This window comes from Procambarus clarkii, chromosome 74 (assembly GCF_040958095.1).
Source record: "Procambarus clarkii isolate CNS0578487 chromosome 74, FALCON_Pclarkii_2.0, whole genome shotgun sequence".
NCBI classification, from domain to species: Eukaryota; Metazoa; Arthropoda; class Malacostraca; order Decapoda; family Cambaridae; genus Procambarus; species Procambarus clarkii.
The window spans coordinates 13,350,195-13,357,334 of NC_091223.1; positions in this window are offsets into that span (position 1 = coordinate 13,350,195).

The following is a 7,140-nucleotide window of genomic DNA, read 5'->3' on the forward strand; positions in this document are numbered from 1 at the left end:
CGCATAGCCGCCGAAGCCGTAAATGCCAAAACATTGCTCGATAAAATCCCCGGCTTCCTATCCTCACTGAGAGATAGTAACCCTCTAGTAAATTCAGGTAAATCTTAGCTCATTAAATAATCCTGAAAAGTTTGCTTATTGAAGGCAGGGCTGTGTTAGCAGCATTATACTCTCTGAGCAAAGCAATGCACTGTTGCCCCCCGACCCAGATGATGGGCACTGGGACCCATGCCTGTGGACCTATACTTACAACCACGTTCTCGTCTATGGACCTTCCCTACTTTGGTAGGACTCTCAGTGTGCTTGGTAGAGTTAGGGGCGTGTTTGTCTGGTTAGGTTAGGTGTTTGTTTGCTAGGCCTGTGGGTACACAATTGGTTGTGCTCTGGGTACACAACTGGTCGGGATATGGTCGTTTCGGACACGAGACGATTTGGCTAAACTCATTTTCTCTTTTAAAACCGGATGTATTGTTATGCTAGGCTGTATTAGGTTATGTTATTAAGGTTAGGCTGCATTGGGTTCGGTTGGATTAGATTGGTTTGATTTGGGTTACGTTAGGTTGGGTTGAGCTAAGTTAGTCAGATTTCAAAATTCAAAATTCCACTACACCACGAAGCAGTCGACCCTCTGTCCTGCGTGACAGTGAATACTAGCATTATCCTCACTTTAAAAAGGTTTAATTGAAATCCTCAGATTAGGCAAAATTGTAATTAATTTTGTCAATAAAGATGTTAATAATAAATCTGTGGCGTAGTGGTAAAGCATGCGCCCAGCTCTTCGCCAGCGCTTTGACCTGCCGGCCGGGAAGGATTGCCCGGGCGACGATCCTTAACTGTTCACCCGGCAGAGAATAGCTTGTTAAACAATTTGGCGGGTCGTATTACGGGCAAAAAATTTGAATTAAGGACTTGCTCGAAACGTTATGTATGCTAGTGGCTTTACAAGAATTTAAGAACTCTTTTTATATATAAATACAAAAAATAAACAAAATCCGTTGACGAATCTTCTTGTGAGCGAAGAGACTTGTATCTGGCATAATTAAAATATTAACTTAAATAATTCGTTTGTTAGACAATATATGATATTCAGATTTATAAATTACTTTAGAAAGGCCTATAATGCATATATAAATATTAATTTACACATTCCTGGCGCTATACGCTAGGAATTTCAATATGGTGTTCAAATAATTTTAGGCAGAGGGTCCCTGGGGTCGGTTGGACGGCTACGGGTCCTCGACGCCGACCCAGTTAGTCGTCAGGAAGCAGCGGCGGCGTGAGTATGTCGCTCCCGTGTTGGTAAGGCTGATAATTTTTTTTGCTATTTGAACAGTTGGGAGGTAGCATGAATATATAGTCTACCACCACCTACAATGCTTAATGCATTATACATTTGTTCGTTATTATAACTGAGTTTTTGTAATGTCGTCTAGTGTAATTGGTTTCCGTATTTTTTTTTCATCCGGGTTGTGTAGTATTCAAATGTTTGTATTCCACTAATGCTAAATAGTCTGACCTCTCGCGGATATTGTGGAAGATTATGAGGATCATGATTTGCCAACATTATATGGGGTAGAATATTATGTAGAATACACTTCCCCATAGTGTTAAACCACCCCGTCGTCAGGCTAGGCTCGTTAACGCGGCGGTCGACCCCCCCCCCCCTCGCCACCTCCTAAGACTTGTTTATTATCGACTTTCATGTACTGTGTATTTAAAATAGGTTTTATCGTGTATAAATTAATTTTATATTCTAGGTTTAATTAGGCGTATAGTAGGTTCGGTATTTAGGTTCTGTTGGCAGTTATTTGCACTTGAAGTATGTGGAGGGTGAAGCATTCACAGTTGCCTGTCCTCAGGCCAGGCTCCCTTACGCCGCCGCCCGACCCAAAGCCGCATTCGTCTATTTTATCGTGCTGCGTATTCAGAATTATTCTCGCGTATAAGGTAATATTATTTCATCAAGTTAATAGTTTTAAAAACTAAGTTTAGTGATAAGCGACAGTCCTGAGTGCACTGTAATAGATGAACAACTTGCCAACAGCAAGGAGCGGGGACACCTCTCCAGGAACTGAATTTACTTGAGGGCCACTAACACTAGTGGCCTCGATGAGGATAGTAAGACGGCGGCTTGTCAAAGTTCCCCCCCATTTTCCCTGATGACCTTTTCCAGCTGTATTTTAAAACTCAGCAAGGTTTTGGCGTTTACGGCTTCGGCGGGTAGGCGGTTCCACGGGTTTACAACCCTATGGGTGAAAAAGCATCTCCTGTTTCTTGTCCAACATTCTGGCTTGTTGAGTTTGAACCCGTGGCTCCTTGTTCATGTAACATCTGACCTTTTGAAGACATTGTCCTGGTCGACATCCTCCAAATTGTTTAGTATTTTAAAGGTTTTTATGAAGTCCGCCCTGTCATGCCTGGTTTGTGGTGTTAGCCCTGTGGCCCTCAACCGTTCCTGATACGAGAGATGACTAAGCTCTGGTATGATTTTTGTCGTAAGACATAGCTCCATAGCTCTGGTAAGACATGGCTCCAGAGCAGCTATGTCTTTCTGAAGATGAGGTCTCCATGCCTGGTTGCAATAATTCATGGGAGGACGCACCAGAAACTTATACAATTGAAGGTCTACTTTCTTTTCCTTGCAGGTAAAGGTACGCATGATTATTCCCAGGGTTTGGTTTGCTTTTTACTGCCGCTCCCACTTGTTGTACAACTATCAGCGATTGGTGGATTCTAACTCCAAGATAATGTTGATGATTTGGTAGTTGTGTTGTTATGCCTCACGTGATGGATTCTGACATCAAGGTCCCTTTCTTCATCTATCTGTTGAAAGGTAGTGCTGACAATTTGGTAGTTGTGACGTGGATTGTTATGCCCCCACATGCAAGGTCTTGGATTTATCAACATTAAAGTCATCTAACCATTTGCGGAGTTCATGTAGATATTTTTGTAAGGTTTGAATATGGCTTTCACTTTCCACTTTACCATAGATCTTAGTGTCATCTGCAATTTTGATGTGGTTTGTAATATTCACATCTACTATGTATATGACAAAAAGGGTTGGCCCAAAATGGACCCTTTGGCACCCCACTTAGCACACTGGTGAGGGGTTGGATGAGATATTTGCTTGCTAGGCAAGCTATTACACAACTGGTCGGGCTCTGGTTACACAAGTGGTGGGGCTCTGGTTACACAAGTGGTGGGGCTCTGGTTACACATCTGGTGGGGCTCTGGTTACACATCTGGTGGGGCTTCAGTTACAAAACTGGTGGGGCTTTGGTTACACGACTGGTCGGGCTCTGGTTAAATAACTGGTCGGGCTATAGTGTCACTTGGGCTTCGGGTTGTGTATGGTCGGGCTTCAATTCATGCATGGTTGTGATCCAGAGATTGTTTGGTTCGTTCATGCTAGGCATGTGGTTACACAACTGGTCAGGGTCCGGTTACACAACTGGTCGGGCTTCGGTTACACAACTGGTCGGGCTCCGGTTAAATAACTGGTCGGGCTCCGGTTAAATAACTGGTCGGGCTCCGGTTACAAAACTGGTCGGGCTCCGGGGGTGTCACTTGGGCTTCGGGTTGTGCATAGTCGGGCTTCGGTGCGTGTATGTTTGTGCTTCGGATGTTGTTTGTTCAGTTCGTTCATGCTAGGCTTCCGGCTACACAACTGGTCGGGCTCCAGTTACACAACTGGTCGGGCTCCGGTTAAATAACTGGTCGGGCTCCGGGGGTGTCACTTGGGCTTCGGGTTGTGCATGGCTGGGCTTCGGTTAGTGCATGGTTCTGCTTTAGAGGCTGTTTGTTCGGTTCGTCCATCCTAGGCTTGCAGTTACACAACAGGTCAGGGTCCGGTTACACAACTGGTCAGGCTCCGGTTATACAACTGGTCGGGGTCCGGTTACACAACTTGTCAGGCTCCGGTTACACAACTGGTCGGGCTCCGGTTAAATAACTGGTCGGGCTCCGGGGGTGTCACTTGGGCTTCGGGTTGTGCATGGTCGGACTTCGGTTCGTGCATAGTTGTGCTCCAGATGTTTGGTTTGTTCTTCCTAGGCTTGTGGTTACACAACTGGTGGGGGTCTGGTTACACAACTGGTGGGGCTTCAGTTACACAACTGGTGGGGCTTTGGTTACACAACTGGTCGGGCTCCGGTTAAATAACTGGTCGGGCTAAGGAGGGTGTCACTTGGGCTTCGGGTTGTGTATGGTCGGGCTTCAGTTCATGCATGGTTGTGATCCAGAGATTGTTTGGTTCGTTTATGCTAGGCATGTGGTTACAGAACTGGTCAGGGTCCGGTTACACAACTGTTAGGGCTTCGGTTACACAACTGGTCGGGCTCCGGTTAAATAACTGGTCGGGCTCCGGTTAAATAACTGGTCGGGCTCCGGTTACAAAACTGGTCGGGCTCCGGGGGTGTCACTTGGGCTTCGGGTTGTGCATAGTCGGGCTTCGGTGCATGTATGTTTGTGCTTCGGATGTTGTTTGTTCAGTTCGTTCATGCTAGGCTTCCGGCTACACAACTGGTCGGGCTCCGGTTACACAGCTGGTCGGGCTCCGGTTAAATAACTGGTCGGGCTCCGGGGGTGTCACTTGGGCTTCGGGTTGTGCATAGTCGGGCTTCGGTGCGTGTATGTTTGTGCTTCGGATGTTGTTTGTTCAGTTCGTTCATGCTAGGCTTCCGGCTACACAACTGGTCGGGCTCCGGTTACACAACTGGTCGGGCTCCGGTTAAATAACTGGTCGGGCTCCGGGGGTGTCACTTGGGCTTCGGGTTGTGCATAGTCGGGCTTCGGTGCGTGTATGTTTGTGCTTCGGATGTTGTTTGTTCAGTTCGTTCATGCTAGGCTTCCGGCTACACAACTGGTCGGGCTCCGGTTACACAACTGGTCGGGCTCCGGTTAAATAACTGGTCGGGCTCCGGGGGTGTCACTTGGGCTTCGGGTTGTGCATAGTCGGGCTTCGGTGCGTGTATGTTTGTGCTTCGGATGTTGTTTGTTCAGTTCGTTCATGCTAGGCTTCCGGCTACACAACTGGTCGGGCTCCGGTTACACAACTGGTCGGGCTCCGGTTAAATAACTGGTCGGGCTCCGGGGGTGTCACTTGGGCTTCGGGTTGTGCATAGTCGGGCTTCGGTGCGTGTATGTTTGTGCTTCGGATGTTGTTTGTTCAGTTCGTTCATGCTAGGCTTCCGGCTACACAACTGGTCGGGCTCCGGTTACACAACTGGTCGGGCTCCGGTTAAATAACTGGTCGGGCTCCGGGGGTGTCACTTGGGCTTCGGGTTGTGCATGGCTAGGCTTCGGTTAGTGCATGGTTCTGCTTCAGAGGTTGTTTGTTCGGTTCGTCCATCCTAGGCTTGCAGTTACACAACAGGTCAGGGTCCGGTTACACAACTGGTCAGGCTCCGGTTATACAACTGGTCGGGGTCCGGTTACACAACTTGTCAGGCTCCAGTTACACAACTGGTCGGGCTCCGGTTAAATAACTGGTCGGGCTCCGGGGGTGTCACTTGGGCTTCGGGTTGTGCATGGCTGGGCTTCGGTTAGTGCATGGTTCTGCTTCAGAGGATGTTTGTTCGGTTCGTCCATCCTAGGCTTGCAGTTACACAACAGGTCAGGGTCCGGTTACACAACTGGTCAGGCTCCGGTTATACAACTGGTCGGGGTCCGGTTACACAACTTGTCAGGCTCCGGTTACACAACTGGTCGGGCTCCGGTTAAATAACTGGTCGGGCTCCGGGGGTGTCACTTGGGCTTTGGGTTGTGCATGGTCGGGCTTCGGTTCGTGCATAGTTGTGCTCCAGATGTTGTTTGGTTTGTTCTTCCTAGGCTTGTGGTTACACAACTGGTCGGGGTCTGGTTAAACAACTGGTGGTGCTTCAGTTACAAAACTGGTGGGGCTTTGGTTACACAACTGGTCAGGCTCCGGTTAAATAACTGGTCGGGCTATGGAGGGTGTCACTTGGGCTTCGGGTTGTGTATGGTCGGGCTTCAGTTCATGCATGGTTGTGATCCAGAGATTGTTTGGTTCGTTTATGCTAGGCATGTGGTTACACAACTGGTCAGGGTCCGGTTACACAACTGTTAGGGCTTCGGTTACACAACTGGTCGGGCTCCGGTTAAATAACTGGTCGGGCTCCGGTTAAATAACTGGTCGGGCTCCGGTTACAAAACTGGTCGGGCTCCGGGGGTGTCACTTGGGCTTCGGGTTGTGCATAGTCGGGCTTCGGTGCGTGTATGTTTGTGCTTCGGATGTTGTTTGTTCAGTTCGTTCATGCTAGGCTTCCGGTTACACAACTGGTCGGGCTCCGGTTACACAACTGGTCGGGCTCCGGTTAAATAACTGGTCGGGCTCCGGGGGTGTCACTTGGGCTTCGGGTTGTGCATAGCTGGGCTTCGGTTAGTGCATGGTTCTGCTTCAGAGGTTGTTTGTTCGGTTCGTCCATCCTAGGCTTGCAGTTACACAACAGGTCAGGGTTCGGTTACACAACTGGTCAGGCTCCGGTTATACAACTGGTCGGGGTCCGGTTACACAACTTGTCAGGCTCCGGTTACACAACTGGTCGGGCTCCGGTTAAATAACTGGTCGGGCTCCGGGGGTGTCACTTGGGCTTCGGGTTGTGCATAGTCGGGCTTCGGTGTGTGTATGTTTGTGCTTCGGATGTTGTTTGTTCAGTTCGTTCATGCTAGGCTTCCGGTTACACAACTGGTCGGGCTCCGGTTACACAACTGGTCGGGCTCCGGTTAAATAACTGGTCGGGCTCCGGGGGTGTCACTTGGGCTTCGGGTTGTGCATAGCTGGGCTTCGGTTAGTGCATGGTTCTGCTTCAGAGGTTGTTTGTTCGGTTCGTCCATCCTAGGCTTGCAGTTACACAACAGGTCAGGGTCCGGTTACACAACTGGTCAGGCTCCGGTTATACAACTGGTCGGGGTCCGGTTACACAACTTGTCAGGCTCCGGTTACACAACTGGTCGGGCTCCGGTTAAATAACTGGTCGGGCTCCGGGGGTGTCACTTGGGCTTCGGGTTGTGCATGGTCGGGCTTCGGTTCGTGCATAGTTGTGCTCCAGATGTTGTTTGGTTTGTTCTTCCTAGGCTTGTGGTTACACAACAGGTCAGGGTATGGTTACACAACTGGTG